At 41.6% G+C, this 20,191-nt stretch overlaps 1 protein-coding gene across 1 annotated transcript in view; it reads right to left on the reverse strand.

Moving 5' to 3' along the window:
• Window positions 1-20,191, reverse strand: part of LOC128636274 (cytoskeleton-associated protein 5-A) — an 825,907-nt gene that overhangs the window by 622,162 nt on the left and 183,554 nt on the right. The window lies entirely within an intron of this gene.

A 20,191-nucleotide genomic window follows, 5' to 3' on the forward strand; every position in this document is an offset into this window, starting at 1 on the left:
GTGTTAGTGTTACTGTGTGTGTGTGTGTGTTAGTGTTACTGTGTGTGTGTGTGTGTGTGTTAGTGTTACTGTGTGTGTGTGTGTGTGTGTTAGTGTTACTGTGTGTGTGTGTGTGTGTGTTAGTGTTACTGTGTGTGTGTGTGTGTGTGTGTGTGTTAGTGTTACTGTGTGTGTGTGTGTGTGTGTGTGTGTGTGTGTGTTAGTGTTACTGTGTGTGTGTGTGTGTGTGTGTGTGTGTTAGTGTTACTGTGTGTGTGTGTGTGTGTGTGTGTGTTAGTGTTACTGTGTGTGTGTGTGTGTTAGTGTTACTGTGTGTGTGTGTGTGTGTGTGTGTGACTGTGTGTGTGTGTGACTGTGTGTGTGTGTGACTGTGTGTGTGTGTGTGACTGTGTGTGTGTTACTGTGTGTTACTGTGTGTGTGTGTGTGTTACTGTGTGTGTGTGTGTTACTGTGTGTGTGTTAGTGTTACTGTGTGTGTGTTAGTGTTACTGTGTGTGTGTGTGTGTGTGTGTGTGTGTGTGTTAGTGTTACTGTGTGTGTGTGTGTGTGTTAGTGTTAGTGTTACTGTGTGTGTGTGTGTGTGTGTGTGTGTTAGTGTTAGTGTTACTGTGTGTGTGTGTGTGTGTGTGTGTGTGTGTTAGTGTTACTGTGTGTGTGTGTGTGTGTGTTAGTGTTAGTGTTAGTGTTAGTGTTAGTGTTAGTGTTAGTGTGTGTGTGTGTGTGTGTGTGTGTGTGTTAGTGTTACTGTGTGTGTGTGTGTGTGTTAGTGTTACTGTGTGTGTGTGTGTGTGTGTGTGTGTGACTGTGTGTGTGTGACTGTGTGTGTGTGACTGTGTGTGTGACTGTGTGTGTGTGTGACTGTGTGTGTGTGTGTGTGTGTGTGTGTGACTGTGTGTGTGTGTGTGACTGTGTGTGTGTGTGTGTGTGTGTGTGTGTGTGTGTGTGTGTGTGTGTGTGTGTGTGTGTTACTGTGTGTGTGTTACTGTGTGTGTGTGTGTTACTGTGTGTGTGTGTGTGTTACTGTGTGTGTGTGTGTTACTGTGTGTGTGTGTGTGTTACTGTGTGTGTGTGTTACTGTGTGTGTGTGTGTTACTGTGTGTGTGTGTGTTACTGTGTGTGTGTGACTGTGTGTGTGTGTGTGACTGACTGTGTGTGTGTGACTGACTGTGTGTGTGTGACTGACTGTGTGTGTGTGTGTGACTGTGTGTGTGTGTGTGTGTCTGTGTGTGTCTGTCTGTCTGTGTGTGTGTTACTGTGTGTGTGTGTGTTACTGTGTGTGTGTTACTGTGTGTGTGTGTGTGTGTGTGTGTGTGTGTTACTGTGTGTGTGTGTGCACGCGCATGTGTTTTCTGAGGCTGTTTGTCAGTGTTTCCTTGGGTGTATGTGCAAGTTTGAGTGAGTGTGTGTGTCTCCATTGTCGGTTCCTTTTTACTGATTAGTCTCAAAGTCTGTAGAAAGATGTGAATAATGAGACCTTTCCGGAAGTCACCAATCCACCATTTAACCTTTCAATTATTGCTTAGGCAGTTTAGGGACATTCAATTCAGCCACTGCATGCTGTTTAGTTGGCATCTTCCTTGACAAAAAGATAATCAGAACTCCATATTTTGTTTTGTAAATCTCCTTTTTTGACAAAACTGTAGTCTACCTCATTACTTGTCAGGTCAATGTAAACAAGTGCTGAGTGTCTGTTTGGGTGTCTGAGTGTTTGTGTGTTTCTTTGCGTGTCTGCTAGACTGTCTATATGTGAATCCTTATGTGTGAGTGTGTTTCGGTGTGTGAGTGTGTTTCGGTGTATGAGTGTCTCTGTGTTTGTGTTTTACTACCTTTACAACATTTCCAAGTTTGATTACACTTAAAAATAAAGTGCATATATAAGTTTGTCACTTGGTCAAAAATTGCACGTCAAGGGGGGGCTGATCAATGGTTAAGTCAGGGCCCCCAAAATTTCTAGTGGCGGCCCTGATTAGGTCTATAATACGATAGTGGTTAGTATATAATCCTATACACAACACTTGTAAAAACCACACTCTTACGTATATTGCAGTCTCTTGACCCTCCGGGAAGTGTCAAATTTGCACCAATAAATATGGGTAAAGGTTTATAGTTCATACTTGGGTCCACACCAAAAAGTGTATGCCGCTCTCCTGGGGTGTATTAACAGAAGCCCCCTAGCTGAAGACAAAGACTGAAAAACATAAAAGGAAAAGCGCAACTGGACTCAAGTAAGAAGTTTTAATAACACAAATAAAAAGGTTAAAACAAAGTATTCAGTGTACCAGCTTTAAAATCAATATGACAGTAAAACACTGTCTTTACAGCAGGCAAGCACAGTAGAGTCTTACTGTGACCTTCTGATTCCCTGTTTGCCGCTTCATACACCTGGATCAGCTGTGGGGTAGTAGTCTCTAGATGAGCCGTTTCCAAAGCAGTGTGGGGCTGGTCAGCTGTGGATTCCTGCGGGTTATGTTTTGGCGGTGTTTGTGGGAAGTCCTTTGGTCATCGCCTGCTGCTACATGTTACAACCACCCGTAAGCGAGTTCTGCGTATCGACTGCCTTTTCGTTCCCCAACATGGGAACTTTGTCAAGAGAATGCTCCTGATAGGTGTAACTGACAGTCCTTAATATATGTATGTAGGTTATATATGTAGATTCATATTCTCTTATGCCCCTTTATAAATTTGATAGGGCTCGATTTATAAGCATATGTATATACTTAAGCAATAATTTGTGCCTAAATTTTCTTTACAAAGCTAAAAAAGTACAATTATTCATACATATATTAAAAACCTTAAAAGCATAATATTCACAGTACAAGGGAGAATAAACTTAATGGGACCCCAGGTTTTTTTTTTTGGGGGGGGGTTCTATATTGGAAATCATAATATATGTGACAATATAATCTTTATGGAGTAAGATGATACTTATCAATATATCTTAATACATATTTATCCTTTTACTCCAATTAAGAATATAGTAACCATTTACATGTCTAGCTGAAATTATTGGTCTATGTATATTGCTTTTAAACAAAAAACGGATAACCTTCTACATTTCTAATAATGGCTATTTGGGCAGTAAAATAACATTTTGGCTATTGCATAATTATTTATGAAATTAGCACTTTCCATAATCCTTTGTTTGGATTCCCTTGCATATCTATACAGATTGGAGGAAACAATTAGGTCTCTAAGAAAGGTATAAATTAATGCAACATAATATATATAAGTACCTACAGACATAAATTGTGAGACGTTCCTCAAACAGATCTAGACTAAAAATGCCTGTATGCCCAGATCTATAGCAAGACCCTATGGGTGTAGACTTTTGAGGGTATAGATCCAGGTGGTTTCCCTTCGCCTAAGTTTTAATAATTTACTTCCCACAAACACAGCCAAACCATAACTCGCAGGAATCCACAGCGGACAAGCCCCACGCTGCTTTGGAAATGGCTCATCTAGAGACTACTACCCCACAGCTGATCCAGGTGTATGAAGCGGCGAACAGGGAATCAGAAGGTCACAGTAAGACTCTACGGTGCTTGTCTGCTGTAAAGACACTTTTTTACGGTCATATGGATTTTATATCTGGTACGCTTAATACCTTCTGTTTTAACCTTTTTATTTGTGCTATTAAAACTTCTCACTTGAGTCCAGTTGCGCTTTTCCTTTTATGTTTTTCAGTCCTTGTCTACATAAATACACATAAGCTCTGATAGAAGTTATATTAAGCTTATTTGCTCTTTATTTATACAAGCAGCTCTAACATTGTGGACACTGCTGTAACTAATATTAAGCAAACTTGTCATGCAGTAATTGTTTAAAACAGATGTGCACATGGTATGAACGCCTATACATAGAGTCACTATAATTGTATAAGCCATCAATAAATGATTATACAGAAGTTACATTAACTTTCCATTCAATTGTTGCATGATTATGTATGCATTGCCAAAACAGTATCTACATATTCAAAGTGATAGTAAAGGTGCAGCTCTCTGATCATTCCATATAGGTATCCCTATGCTTTTATAAATTAAATCGCTAAGTTTTAATAAAAAAATCTAACTTTTAAATTTAAGATTTTATATTTACAGCGCCGTCGCGCCACCCTTGATTGACTTCCTGGTCAGTGCTCTATCCCATGTAGAAAGTGGCCCCACCCACTTTCTACGTAAGCAACCAGGCTCACTCCCTATGAACAAAGATATGCGCATCATTTGCCGACTATATAAAATGAGTTGAGCATGCGCTGTAGATAGAGGGGGCGGTTTAACAAAACTAGTGGTCGCCTAACGGCCAGAATTTCAACTGGATGCCGGAGTATAAGTCACCAAAAAAATATATATATTTGGCAGAGCCAGGAGGAATGCTGGACTCTAGGATTTAAATGTTTGAAGTGTTATTAAATTGATGAATAAAAAAAAAAAATTATACTTACCTGATAAATTTATTTCCGGATATGGAGAGTCCGCAACGTCAATTAGTAGTGGGAATATCACTCATGGCCAGCAGGAGGCGGCAAAGAGCACCACAGCAAAGCTGTTAAGTGTCACTCCCCTACCCATAAATCCCCAGTCATTCGACCAAAGTGAAATGGAAAAAAAGAAACACAAAAGGTGTAGAGGTGCCTGAGGATTAGTCAACAAAATAACGGTCTTAAATTAAAGGGAGGAGTCGTGGACTCTCCATATCAGGAAATAAATTTATTAGGTAAGCATACATTTTGTTTTCTTTCCTAAGATATGGAGAGTGCACAACGTCAATTGCTAGTGGTAACAATACCCAAGCTAGAGGATACAGATAACTAGGGACAGAGAGCAAGACAGGCAGACCTAAACAGAAGGCACCACCGCTTGAAGAACCTTCCTCCCAAAAGAAGCCTCAGCTGAGGCAACAGTATGAAATTTGGAAAAAGTATGCAGATAGGACCAAGCTACAGCCTTGCAAATCTGTTCCACAGAAGCTTCATTTTTGAAAGCCCACGAAGAGGAGACAGCCCTCGTAGAATGAGCCGTAATTCTCTCAGGAGGCTGCTGACCAACAGTCTCATAAGCAAAACGAATAATACTTCTCAACCACAGAGAAAGTAGGTTTTCTGACCTTTACCAGAGAAACAAACAAGACAGAAGACTAGCGAAAACCCTTAGTCGCCTGAAGGCCAAATTTCAGAGCACGCACAACATCCAAGTTGTGCAACAAACGTTCCTTATGAGAAGGAGGATTAGGACAGAGAACGAACAACAATTTCCTGATTAATGTTTCTATCTGATACCACTTTAGAAAGAAAACCAAGTTAGTACGAAGAACCGCCTTATCAGCATGAAAAATAAGGTAAGGCGAATCACACTGCAAAGAGACTCTCCGAGCAGAAGAGATAGCAAATAGAAAAAAACTTCCAAGATAACTTAATTTCTATGGAATGCATCGGCTCAAACGGAGCCTGCTGCAAAACTTTAAGAACGAGGTTAAGGCTCCAAGGAGGAGCAACAGACAGGCCTGATTCTGACCAGGGCCTGACAAAGATTGCACATCTGGCACATCCGCCAGACGCTTGTGCAACAAAATAGATAATGCAGAAATCGGACCCTTCAGAGTACTGAATGACAAACCCTTCTCCAGACCTTCCTGGAGAATAGACAAAATCCTAGGGATCCTGAGCCTACTTTAAGAGAAACCCTTGGATTCACACCAATAAAGATATTTACGCCATACCTTATAGTAAATCTTTCTAGTAACAGGCTTATGAGCCTGAATCAAGGTCTCAATGACTGATTCACAAAAAACACGCTTAGACAGAACTAGGCGTTCAATCTCCAAGCAGTCAGCTTCAGAGAAACGAGATTTGGATGAAAGAAAGGACCCTTAGAAGGTCCTTCCTCAGAGGCAACTAGGATGGTCTGCATATCAGATCGTGCAAAAGCTATTAGAATTACCGATGCTCTTTCCTGTTTGATACGAGCAATGACTCATGTAAGGAGAGCAAACGGGGGAAACTGGTATGCTAGACTGAAATTCAAAGGAACCGCTAGAGCATCTATTAGAATGGCCTATGGATTTCTTGACATTGAACCGTACCCTTGGAAGCTTGGCATTCTGCCGAGACGCCATCAGATCCAACTCCGGCACCCCCCCCCCCCCATCTGAGGGTTAACCTGGAGAACAACTCCGGGTGAAAAGTCTGTCTGCTCAGGAAATCCGCTTCCCAGTTGTCCACTCCAGGAATGTGGATGGCAGATAAACAATGGTGAGCATCCGCCAAACTGAATAATCCTTGCCACCTCCTTCATGGCTAAGGAACTCAGAGTTCCTCCCTGGTGGATGATGAAAGTCAAAGTAATGTTGTCTGATTGGAACCTGAAACCAGGCTAAAGACAACTGAGCCAATTGCTCTCTAAAACTAAGCCAATTGCTCTCAACTCAAGATATTTATGGGGAGAGCAGATTCCTCCCAAGTCCATAAGCCCTGCGCTTTAAACGAGTCCCAGACTTATCCGCAGCCTAGCAGGCTGGCGTCTGTGATCACAATCACCCAGGAAGGTCTCCAGAAGCATGTGCCCTAGGACAGATGCTCCTGAGAAAGCCACCACAGGAGAGAGTCTGTCGACTTATCTAGATTTATCCTCAAACAGAACCAAATGGTCCCCGATCTATTGACTGAGCATGCATAACTGCAGAGCTCTCAAATAGAATTGAGCAATAGGAATGATGTCCATGGAAGCAATCCTCCATACATTAAACCACTGATGGCCGAGCAGTAGACTGAAGAGAGACGAGAGAATCTTGGATTTTCTGACCTTAGTCAGAAAAGTTTTCATAGATGGGGAATCTAGTATGGTCCCTAGGAAAGCCACCCTTGTAGCTGGAACAAGGGAACTATACTCTTTTTCCAGATTCACTTTCCAACCGTGGGAACGTAGAAAAGACAAGATCTCTGTATGAGATTTTGCTTGTTGAAAAGATGGCGCCACTGCAATTCCCCGAGACCTGACAACTGCCAAAAGAGCCCCCAGAACCATTGAGAAAAATCTGGGAGCTGTGGAAAGGTCAAACTGAAGAACCACAAACTGAAAGTGTTTATCTAGAAAGGCAAACTTTTTGACACTTTAGGTCTAAAATGGGACGAAAGGTTCCCTCTTTTTTTAGGAACCACAAACAGATTTGAATAGAATCCTAGACCCTGTTCCCTTACAGGAACTGGAACTATCACCCCCAGGGAAGAAAGATCCCAAACACAATTTAAGAATGCCTCTCTTTATCTTGTCTATAGAATCTTGAGGTGTGAAACCGGCCACTGGGAGGAAAAGTCTTGAATTCTATTTCGTAACCCCGAGATACTATGTGCACAGCCCAAGGATCCTGAACATCTCATACCCATGCTTGATAAAACAGATTAAGTCTGCCCCCCGCTTGATCTGATCCCGGACCGGGGGCAAATCATTCATGCTGACAGACTCAACTTTCTTTCATTGCTTCCCTTTGTTTCAAGACTGGTTCGGTTTCCAAGGATACTTTGACTGTTCCTGCTTGGAAGAGGGAGAAGAAGACTTTCCTTTGAAGTTACAAAAGGAACAAAAATTACTTTGACGTCCTTTAGGTTTATTCTTCTTGTCTTGTGGTAGAAAAACATAATTTATGTAAGAACTTACCTGATAAATTCATTTCTTTCATATTGGCAAGAGTCCATGAGCTAGTGACATATGGGATATACAATCCTACCAGGAGGGGCAAAGTTTCCCAAACCTCAAAATGCCTATAAATACACCCCTCACCACACCCACAATTCAGTTTAACGAATAGCCAATAAGTGGGGTGATAAAGAAAGGAGTAGAAAGCATCAACAAAAGGAAATTTGGAAATAATTGTGCTTTATACAAAAAATCATAACCACCATAAAAAGGGTGGGCCTCATGGACTCTTGCCAATATGAAAGAAATGAATTTCAGGTAAGTTCTTACCTAAATTATGTTTTCTTTCATGGAATTGGCAAGAGTCCATGTGCTAGTGACATATGGGATATCAATACCCAAGATGTGGAGTCTTCCACTCAAGAGTCACTAGAGAGGGAGGGAATAAAATAAAAACAGCCATATTCTGCTGAAAAAATAATCCACAACCTAAAAAAATAAGTTTTCACTTTTGAAAGAAAAAAACTTAAATCAAAAGCAGAAGAATCAAACTGAAACAGCTGCCTGAAGAACTTTTCTACCAAAAACTGCTTCCGAAGAAGCAAATACATCAAAATGGTAGAATTTAGTAAAAGTATGCAAAGAGGACCAAGTTGCTGCTTTGCAAATCTTATCAACTGAAGCGTCATTCTTAAAAGCCCACGAAGTGCAGACTGATCTAGTAGAATGAGCTGTAATTCTCTGAGGCGGGGTTTGACTCGACTCCAAATAAGCTTGATGAATCAAAAGTTTCAACCAAGAAGCCAAGGAAATAGCAGAAGCTTTCTGACCTTTCCTAGGACCAGAAAATAAAACAAAGTCTTCCTGAAATTTTTGGTAGCTTCCACATATTTCAAAGCTCTTACCACATCCAAAGAATGTAAGGATCTCTCCAAAGAATTCTTAGGATTAGGACACAAGGAAGGGACAACAATGTCTCTACTAATGTTGTTAGAATTCACAACCTTAGGTAAAAATTGAAAAGAAGTCCGCAAAACTGCCTTATCCTGATGAAAAATCAGAAAAGGAGACTCACAAGAAAGAGCAGATAGCTCAGAAACTCTTCTAGCAGAAGAAATAGCAAAAAGGAACAACACTTTCCAGGAAAGTAGTTTAATGTCCAAAGAATGCATAGGCTCAAATGGAGGAGCCTGTAAAGCCTTCAGAACCAAATTAAGACTCCAAGGAGGAGAAATTGATTTAATGACAGGCTTAATACGAACTAAAGCCTGTACAAAACAGTGAATATCAGGAAGAATAGCAATCTTTCTGTGAAATAAAACAGAAAGAGCGGAGATTTGACCTTTCAAGGAACTTGCAGACAAACCCTTATCGAAACCATCCTGAAGGAACTGTAAAATTCTAGGAATTCTAAAAGAATGCCAGGAAAATTTATTAGAAGAACACCATGAAATGTAAGTCTTCCAAACTCTATAATAAATCTTTCTAGAGACAGATTTACGAGCATGCAACATAGTATTAATCACTGAATCAGAGAAACCTTTATGACTTAGAACTAAGCGTTCAATTTCCATACCTTCAAATTTAATGATTTGAGATCCTGATGGAAAAACGGACCTTGAGATAGGTCCGGCCGTAACGGAAGTGGCCAAGGCGGGCAACTGGACATCCGCACCAGATCCGCATACCAAAACCTGTGTGGCTATGCTGGAGCCACCAGCAACACAAAAGACTGTTCCATGATTATTTTGGAGATCACACTTGGAAAGAGAACTAGAGGCGGGAAGATGTAAGCAGCATGATAACACCAAGGAAGTGTCAGCGCATCCACTGCTTCCGCCTGAACATCCCTGGACCTGGACAGGTATCTGGGAAGTTTCTTGTTTAGATGAGAGGCCATGAGATCTATCTCTGGAAGCCCCCACATCTGAACAATCTGAGAAAACACATCTGGATGGAGAGACCACTCCCCTGGATGTAAAGTCTGGCGGCTGAGATAATCCGCCTCCCAATTGTCTACGCCTGGGATATGCACCGCAGAGATTAGACAGGAGCTGGATTCCGCCCAGGCAAGTATCCAAGATACTTCTTTCATAGCTTGGGGACTGAGTCCCACCCTGATGATTGACATAAGCCACAGTTGTGATATTGTCTGTCTGAAAACAAATTAACGGTTCTCTCTTTAGCAGAGGCCAGAACTGAAGAGCCCTGAGAATTGCACAGAGTTCTAAAATATTTATTGGTAATCTCGCCTCTTGAGATTTCCAAACCCCTTGTGCTGTCAGAGATCCCCAAACAGCTCTCCAACCTGAAAGACTCGCATCTGTTGTGATCACAGTCCAGGTTGGGCGAACAAAAGAAGCCCCTTGAACCAAACGATGGTGATCTATCCACCATGTCAGAGAGTGTCGTACATTGGGATTCAATTATATTAATTGTGATATATTTGTATAATCCCTGCACCATTGATTCAGCATACAAAGCTGTAGAGGTCTCATGTGAAAACGAGCAAAGGGGATTGCGTCCGATGCTGCAGTCATGAGACCTAAAACTTCCATGCACATAGCCATTGAAGGGAATGACTGAGACTGAAGGTGCTGGCAGGCTGCAACCAATTTTAAACGTCTCTTGTCTGTTAGAGACAGTCATGGACACTGAATCTATCTGGAAGCCTAAAAAGGTGACCCTTGTCTGAGGAATCAAATAACTTTTTGGTAAATTGATCCTCCAACCATGTTTCCGAAGAAACACTAGTTGATTTGTGTGAGATTCTGCAGAATGTAAAGACTGAGCTAGTACCAAGATATTGTCCAAATAAGGAAACACCGCAATACCCTGTTCTCCGATTACAGATATTAGGGCACCCAGAACCTTTGAAAAGATTCTTGGAGCTGTTGCTAGGCCAAATGGAAGAGCAACAAATTGGTAATGCTTGTCTAGAAAAGAGAATCTCAGAAACTGATAGTGTTCTGGATGAATCTGAATATGAAGGTATGCATCCTGCAAGTCTATTGTGGACATATAATGTCCTTGCTAAACAAAAGGCAGAATAGTCCTTATAGTCACCATCTTGAAAGTTGGTACTCTTACATAACGATTCAAAATTTTCGGATCCAGAACTGGTCTGAACAAATTTTCTTTCTTTGGTACAATGAATAGGTTTGAATAAAACCCCAAACCTTGTTCCTGAGGAGGAACTGGCATGATTACCCCTGAAGACACCAGGTCTGAAACACACTTCAGAAAAGCCTGTGCTTTTACTGGATTTACAGGGATGCGTGAGAGAAAAAAAATCTCACAGGGGGTCTGACTTTGAATCCTATTCGATACCCTTGAGAGACAATGCTCTGAATCCAATGATTTTGGACAGATTTTATAAAAAAACCTTTGAAAAACCTTTATCTGCCCCCTACCAGCTGAGCTGGAATGAGGGCCGCACCTTCATGCGGACTTAGGGGCAGACTTTGGTTTCCTAAATGGCTTGGATTTATTCCAATTTGAGGAAGGCTTCCAACTGGAAGCAGATTCCTTTGGAGGAGGATTGAGTTTTTGTTCCTTATTCTGATGAAAGAAACGAAAACGGTTAGAAGCCTTAGATTTACCCTTAGGTTTTTAATCCTAAAGCAAAAAAAAACTCCTTTTCCTCCAGTGATAGTTGAAATAGAATCCAACTGAGAACCAAATAAATTATTACCTTGGAAAGAAAGATAGTAAACTAGATTTAGATGTCATATCAGCATTCCAAGATTTAAGCCACAAAGCTCTTCTAGCTAAAATAGCTAAAGACATGGATCTAACATCAATTTTGATCATATAAAAAATGGCATCACAAATAAAATGATTAGCATGTTGCAGTAAGCAAACAATGCTAGATATGTCAAAATCCAATTCATGTTGCACTAAATTTTCCAACCAGAAAGTTGATGCAGCCGCAACATCACCCAAAGAAATAGCAGGTCTGAGAAGATGACCTGAATATAAATAGGCCTTCCTTAGATAAGATTCAAGTTTCCTATCTAAAGGATCCTTAAAGGAAGTACTATCTTCCATAGGAATAGTGGTACGTTTAGCAAGAGTAGAAATAGCCCCATCAACTTTGGGGATTTTTTCCCAAAACTCTATAGATTTTGCTGGTAAAGGATACAATCTCTTAAACCTTGAAGAAGGAATAAAGGAAGTACCTGGCTTATTCCATTCCCTAGAAATCATATCAGAAATAGCCTCAGGAATAGGAAAAACACCTGGGGAAACCACAGGAGGTTTAAAAACAGCATTTAAATGTTTATTAGACTGAACGTCAATAGGACTGGTTACTTCAATATCCAAAGTAATTAACACTTCTTTTAATAAAGAACGCATATACTCTATTTTAAATAAATAAGTAGATTTGTCAGTGTCAATATCTGAGGAAGGATCTTCTGTTACAGATAGATCTTCATCAGAAGAGGATGAATTATGTTGTTGGTCATTTGAAATTTCATCAGCTAAATTAGAAGTTTTAAAAGACCTTTTACCTTTATTAGAAGGTGGAAATGCAGACAAAGCCTTCAGAATAGAATCAGAAACAAATTCTTTAAAATTTAAAGGTATATCATGCACATTAGAAGTTGAAGGAACTGCAACTGGCAATGTACTGTTACTGATAGAAACACTATCTGCATGTAAAAGTTTATCATGACAACTATTACAAATGACATTCGGTGGAATAATTTCTACAATTTTACAACAAATGCACTTAGCTTTGGTAGAACCGATATCAGGCAGCAATGTTCCAGCAGAAACTTCAGAGGCAGGATCAGATTGGGACAACTTGCTCAATGTAAGAGAAAAAACAACATATAAAGCAAAAACAGAATTTATGCTTACCTGATAAATTACTTTCTCTTACAGGTGTATTCAGTCCATGGATTCATCCTTACTTGTGGGATATTCTCGATCCCTACAGGAAGTGGCAAAGAGAGCACACAGCAAAGCTGTCCATATAGCTCCCTTCAGGCTCCGCCCCCCCAGTCATTCGACCGACGGTTAGGAGAAAAAGGAGAACTATAGGGTGCAGTGGTGACTGTAGTTATTGAAAATTAAATTTGAACCTGACTTAAATATCAGGGCGGGCCGTGGACTGAATACACCTGTAAGAGAAAGTAATTTATCAGGTAAGCATAAATTCTGTTTTCTCTTACTTGGTGTATTCAGTCCACGGATTCATCCTTACTTGTGGGATACCAATACCAAAGCAATAGGACACGGATGAAGGGAGGGAACAAGTCAGGTAACCTAAACGGAAGGCACCACTGCTTGCAAAACCTCTCCCCCAAAAATAGCCTCCGAAGAAGCAAAAGTATCGAATTTGTAAAATTTGGCGAATGTATGCAGTGAAGACCAAGTCGCTGCCTTACAAATCTGTTCAACAGAAGCCTCATTCTTGAAAGCCCATGTGGAAGCCACCGCTCTGGTGGAATGAGCTGTAATTCGTTCAGGAGGCTGCTAACCAGCAGTCTCATAAGCCAATCGGATGATGCTTTTCAGCCAGAATGAAAGAGGTAGCAGTCACTTTCTGACCTCTCCTCTTACCAGAATACACAACAAACAAGGATGATGTTTGTCTGAAATCTTTAGTTGCTTTTAAATAGAATTTTAAAGCACGAACCACATCAAGATTGTGCAACAGTCGTTCCGTCTTATAAACTGGATTAGGACAGAGAAGGAACAATGATTTCCTGGTTAATATTCTTATTAGAAACCACTTTTGGAAGGAAACCAGGTTTAGTACGCAAAACAACCTTATCTGCATGGAACACCAGATAGGGTGAATCACACTGTAAAGCAGACAATTCTGAAACTCTTCGAGCAGAAGAAATAGCTACTAAAAACAAAAAACTTTCCAAGATAATAACTTGATATCTATGGAATGCAAAGGTTCAAACAGAACCCCTTGAAGAACTGAAAGAACTAGATTTAGACTCCATGGAGGAGCCACAGCTCTGTAGACAGGCTTGATTCTAACTAAGGCCTGTGCCTCTGACGACTTAGAAAATCCGCCTCCCAGTTGTCTACTCCTGGGATGTGAATTGCAGATAGATGGCAGGAGTGATCCTCCGCCCATTTGATAATCTTGGATACTTCCTTCATCGCTAGGGAACTCTTTGTTCCTCCCTGATGATTGATGTACGCTACAGTCGTGATGTTGTCCGACTGAAATCTGATGAATTTGGCCTCTGCTAGTTGAGGCAACGCCTGGAGCGTATTGAATATCGCTCTCAGCTCCAAAATGTTTATCGGGAGAAGAGATTCTTCCCGAGACCATAGTCCCTGAGCCTTCAGCGAGTTCCAGACCGCACCCCAGCCTACCAGACTGGCATCGGTCATGACAATGATCCACTCCGGTCTGCGGAAACTCATTCCCTGAGACAGGTGATCTTGAGACAACCACCAGAGAAGAGTCTCTGGTTTTTTGGTCCATTTGAATTTGAGGAGACAAATCTGCGTAATCTCCATTCCACTGTTTGAGCATGCACAGCTGCAGTGTTGGATTCGGGCGAAAGGCACTACGTCCATTGCCGCAACCATCAAACCAATTACTTCCATGCACTGAGCCACGGAAGGCCGAAGAATGGAATGAAGAACTCGGCAAGTATTCAACAGTTTTGACTTCCTGACCTCTGTCAGAAAGATTTTCATTTCTACCGAGTCTATTAGTGTTCCCAGAAAGGGAACCCTTGTGAGCAGGGACAGAACTATTTTCTACGTTCACCTTCCACCCGTGAAACCTTAGAAAGGCCAGAACGATGTCCGTATGAGCCTTGGCTCTGTGAAAGGACGACGCCTGTATTAATATGTTGTCTAGGAAAGGTGCTACTGCAATGCCCCGCGGTCTTAGTACCGCTAGAAGGGACCCTAGCACCTTTGTGAAAATTCTGGGTGGCCAACCCGAAAGGAAGGGCCACGAACTGGTAATGTTTGTCCAGAAAGGCGAACCTTAGGAACTGATGGTTATCTTTGTGTATAGGAATATGTAGGTACGCATCCTTTAGATCCACGGTAGTCATATATTGACCTTCCTGGATCATCGGCAAGATTGTCCGAATGGTTTCCATCTTGAAAGGCGGAACTCTGAGGAATTTGTTTAGAATTTTTAGATCCAGGATTGGCCTGAATGTTCCTTCCTTTTTGGGAACTACGAACAGGTTTGAGTAAAAGCCCAATCCTTGTTCTGCAATCGGAACAGGGTGTATCACTCCCATTTTTAGTAGATCTTCTACACAGCGTAAGAACGCCTGTTTCTTTGTTTGGTCTGAAGACAAACAAGAAATGTGGAACCTTCCCCTTGGGGGAGAATCCTTGAATTCTAGAAGATACCCCTGAGCAACTATTTCTAATGCCCAGGGATCCGGAACGTCTCTTGCCCAAGCCTGAGCAAAGAGAGAAAGTCTGCCCCCTACCAGATCCGATCCCGGATCGGGGGCTACCCCTTCATGCTGTCTTGGTAGCAGGAGCAGGCTTCTTGGCCTGTTTACCCTTATTCCAGCCCTGCAAGGGTTTCCAGGTTGCTTTGGGCTGGGAAGCGTTATCTTGCTTTGCGGCAGCAGAGGTTGCAGCAGGTCCGCTCCTGAAGTTGCGAAAGGAGCGAAAATTAGCCTTGTTTTTGGACTTAAACGGCCTATCTTGTGGAAGGGCATGGCCCTTGCCCCCAGTGATATCTGAAAATTTCTTTCAGCTCTGGGCTGAATAGGGCTTTCCCCTTGAAGGGAATATTTAAGAGTTTTGTTTTGGACGACACATCCGCCGACCACGATTTGAGCCATGATGGCAAAACCTGAGTTTTTCGCCGCTAGTTTGGCTAATTGGAGAGCGGCATCAGTGATAAAAGAATTAGCCAGCTTTAAAGCGTGAATTCTATCCATGACCTCATCGTATGAAGTCTCCCTCTGGAGCGACTCCTCCAGGGCCTCGAACCAAAAAGCCGCTGCAGTAGTTACCGGAATAATGCAGGCAATTGGTTGAAGCAGAAAACCTTCCTGAACAAAAATTTTCTTCAGCAATCCTTCCAATTTTTTATCCATAGGATCTTTGAAAGCACAACTGTCCTCTATTGGTATAGTTGTACGCTTAGCTAGTGTTGAAACAGCCCCCTCTACCTTAGGGACCGTCTGCCACGCGTCCCGCCTAGGGTCGTTTATGGGGAACATTTTCTTAAAGATAGGTGGGGGAACAAAGGGTACACCTGGTCTCTCCCACTCCTTAGTCACAATATCCGCCACCCTCTTTGGGATCGGAAATGCCTCAGTGTATACAGGGACCTCTAAAAATCTGTCCATTTTACACAATTTTTCAGGGACCACCATGGGGTCACAATCATCCAGCGTAGCTAAAACCTCCTTAAGCAGGACGCGGAGGTGTTCCAGCTTAAATTTAAACGCTAAGGAATCCTGCCTGCTGAAAAACTTTTCCTGTGTCAGAAATTTCTCCCTCAGACAGCCCTTCCCTCACTGCTACCTCTGAGTTTTGTGAGGGTACTACAGATAAATTATCCAAAGCTTCAGATTGCTCATCCTCTGTATTTAAAACTGAGCTATCGCGCTTTCTTGGAAAAACTGGCAGTTTAGATAAAAATGCTGCAAGGGAATTATCCATTACTGCTGCTAATTGCTGTAAAGTAATAGGGGCCAATGCGCCAGAGGTACTAGGCATCGCTTGCGCGGGCGTAACTGGTGTAGACACGTGGGGGGAGGAAGGACTATCCTCATTACCCTTCGTTAAGGAATCATCTTGGGCAGCATTTTTAATTGTCACTGGATGATCTTTAAAATGCTTAGATGTTTTTGCACACTTTAAACATAAATGCAATGGGGGTACTGCCATGGCTTTAGAACATAAAGAACAAGGTCTATCTGAAGGCTCAGACATGTTTGACAGACTCAGACAACACTGAAATATTGAAAAAAAAACACTTTTTGAAAAAACGTTACTGTCTCTTTAAATAATAAAAAGGCACACACTTTTTTACCAAATCAAAAAACATTCGATCGTAATGAAATTTTCACCACATGATCCTAATGCCTTGAAATGATTGCACACAAGTTTTCAAATCGTTTAACCCCTTAATGCCCAAACCTGAACAAAATGAAGTAAACACCCGGTTTAACCCACTACAGTACGATGCCACAGTCTTTGCTGTGGCTTTTACCTTCCTTTAGGGTTATTTGCAGGTGTAAATTAAGCCTCCTTGAAGTCCTCCTGTACTCTATAGGCTCTGCACATGAAGCTGCGTGGATCTGTGTTGAAAATCAACTGCGCAATTGAGGCGCGAAAATGAGGCCCCCTCCATTACTCCAGAGTTATGTGGCCTTCCTGAGTCAGATTAGCTGTCTTACAAAATGCCAGGCGTAAAAAAAAGTCCCCAAAAAGTGTTTCCAACGTTTAAAATGCTAAATATAAGATTACCTTAATAAAGTAATCGATTTAGCCCATCACAGTGTCTGTCAGTATTAAAGCCCTTAACTGAAGCCATCATTCTATACAGGGAGTGCAGAATTATTAGGCAAGTTGTATTTTTGAGGATTAATTTTATTATTGAACAACAACCATGTTCTCAATGAACCCAAAAAACTCATTAATATCGAAGCTGAATAGTTTTGGAAGTAGTTTTTAGTTTGTTTTTAGTTATAGCTATTTTAGGGGGATATCTGTGTGTGCAGGTGACTATTACTGTTACTGTGCATAATTATTAGGCAACTTAACAAAAAACAAATATATACCCATTTCAATTATTTATTTTTACCAGTGAAACCAATATAACATCTCAACATTCACAAATATACATTTCTGACATTCAAAAACAAAACAAAAACAAATCAGTGACCAATATAGCCACCTTTCTTTGCAAGGACACTCAAAAGCCTGTCATCCATGGATTCTGTCAGTGTTTTGATCTGTTCACCATCAACATTGCGTGCAGCAGCAACCACAGCATCCCAGACACTGTTCAGAGAGGTGTACTGTTTTCCCTCCTTGTAAATCTCACATTTGATGATGGACCACAGGTTCTCAATGGGGTTCAGATCAGGTGAACAAGGAGGCCATGTCATTAGATTTTCTTCTTTTATACCCTTTCTTGCCAGCCACGCTGTGGAGTACTTGGACGCGTGTGATGGAGCATTGTCCTGCATGAAAATCATGTTTTTCTTGAAGGATGCAGACTTCTTCCTGTACCACTGCTTGAAGAAGGTGTCTTCCAGAAACTGGCAGTAGGACTGGGAGTTGAGCTTGACTCCATCCTCAACCCGAAAAGGCCCCACAAGCTCATCTTTGATGATACCAGCCCAAACCAGTACTCCACCTCCACCTTGCTGGCGTCTGAGTCGGACTGGAGCTCTCTGCCCTTTACCAATCCAGCCACAGGCCCATCCATCTGGCCCATCAAGACTCACTCTCATTTCATCAGTCTATAAAACCTTAGAAAAATCAGTCTTGAGATATTTCTTGGCCCAGTCTTGACGTTTCAGCTTGTGTGTTCAGTGGTGGTCGTCTTTCAGCCTTTCTTACCTTGGCCATGTCTCTGAGTATTGCACACCTTGTGCTTTTGGGCACTCCAGTGATGTTGCAGCTCTGAAATATGGCCAAACTGGTAGCAAAAGGCATCTTGGCAGCTGCACGCTTGACTTTTCTCAGTTCATGGGCAGTTATTTTGCGCCTTGGTTTTTCCACACGCTTCTTGCGACCCTGTTGACTATTTTGAATGAAACGCTTAATTGTTCGATGATCACGCTTCAGAAGCTTTGCAATTTTAAGAGTGCTGCATCCCTCTGCAAGATATCTCACTATTTTTTACTTTTCTGAGCCTGTCAAGTCCTTCTTTTGACCCATTTTGCCAAAGGAAAGGAAGTTGCCTAATAATTATGCACACCTGATATAGGGTGTTGATGTCATTAGACCACAACCCTTCTCATTACAGAGATGCACATCACCTAATATGCTTAATTGGTAGTAGGCTTTCGAGCCTATACAGCTTGGAGTAAGACAACATGCATAAAGAGGATGATGTGGTCAAAATACTCATTTGCCTAATAATTCTGCACTCCCTGTACTGTGTCTCAGAAAATGGCTTACCTTCCCTCATGGGATATCTGTCAGTCGTCTAGCACTACCAGGTCTTGTTAGAAAAAATGACTGAACATACCTTAAGCAGTATAAGCCTGCAAACTGTTCCCCCCAACTGAAGTTCTCCTGTACTCAACAGTCCTGTGTGGGAACAGCAATGGATTTTAGTTACAACATGCTAAAATCTTTTTCCTCTCAGCAGAAATCCTCATCACTTTCTGCCTCAGAGTAAATAGTACAAACCGGCACTATTTTAAAATAAACTCTTGATTGAAGAAATAAAAACTACAAATCTAACACCACATACTCTTTACCCTCCCCTGGAGATGCTACTTGTTAGAGCGGCAAAGAGAATGACTGGGGGGGGCGGAGCCTGAGGGGAGCTATATGGACAGCTTTGCTGTGTGCTCTCTGCCACTTCCTGTAGGGATTGAGAATATCCCACAAGTAAGGATGAATCCGTGGACTGAATACACCAAGTAAGAGAAATCATCTATTTCCTTAAATGACCGTTTCAGGAATGGGAAAAAATGCAAAAGCATAGGCCTCTTGATAGAAAAAGCAGGAGGCAAACAACAATGGGGTATTGAAATAATGAAGAAAATTTTGTGCCAAGTATGACGCACAACGTAACGTAAACTTTTTTGGCGCCAAAAATGACCGGAAATGACACACTTGCGTCACTAATGACGCCGCCGTGTGAAAGGTCTCGGTGTCATGTATGACGCCGGAAATGACGAAGTTGCGTCAAACTTATTTTTCCGCGCCAAAAAAGTTTGCGCCAAAAATGACGCAATAAAGTCTAACATTTGACGCACCCGCGGGCCTAACACCCGCAATTGCAAAAAGTAGTCAAATTGAAAAAAAGACTAAACCCCAGGTAAGAAATACATTTCTTAAAGTGTTTACATTCCCAAATATGAAACTGACAGTCTGCAGAAGGAAATACATGAACCTGACTCATGGCAAATATAAGTACAATACATATATTTAGAACTTTATATAATTTGCATAAAGTGCCAAACCATAGCCGAGTGTGTCTTAAGTAATGAAAACATACTTACCAAAAGACACCCATCCACGTATATCGTCAATCTGAAAAGGGAGGTAGGAGATGAATCTCTACGACCAATAACAGAACCCATGAAAAAGACACCCGTTAGAGAAATCATCGTATTCAAATAAGTGATACTCCCTTCACGTCCCTCTGACATTCACTGTACTCTGAGAGGAATCGGGCTTCAACAATGCTGAGAAGCGCATATCAACGTAGAAATCTTAGCACAAACTTACTTCACCACCTCCATAGGAGGCAAAGTTTGTAAAACTGAATTGTGGGTGTGGTGAGGGGTGTATTTATAGGCATTTTGAGGTTTGGGAAACTTCGCCCCTCCTGGTAGGATTGTATATCCCATATGTCACTAGCTCATGGACTCTTGCCAATTACATGAAAGAAATACCCTTTC

Source organism: Bombina bombina, chromosome 7 (genome assembly GCF_027579735.1).
Source record: "Bombina bombina isolate aBomBom1 chromosome 7, aBomBom1.pri, whole genome shotgun sequence".
NCBI classification, from domain to species: domain Eukaryota; kingdom Metazoa; phylum Chordata; class Amphibia; order Anura; family Bombinatoridae; genus Bombina; species Bombina bombina.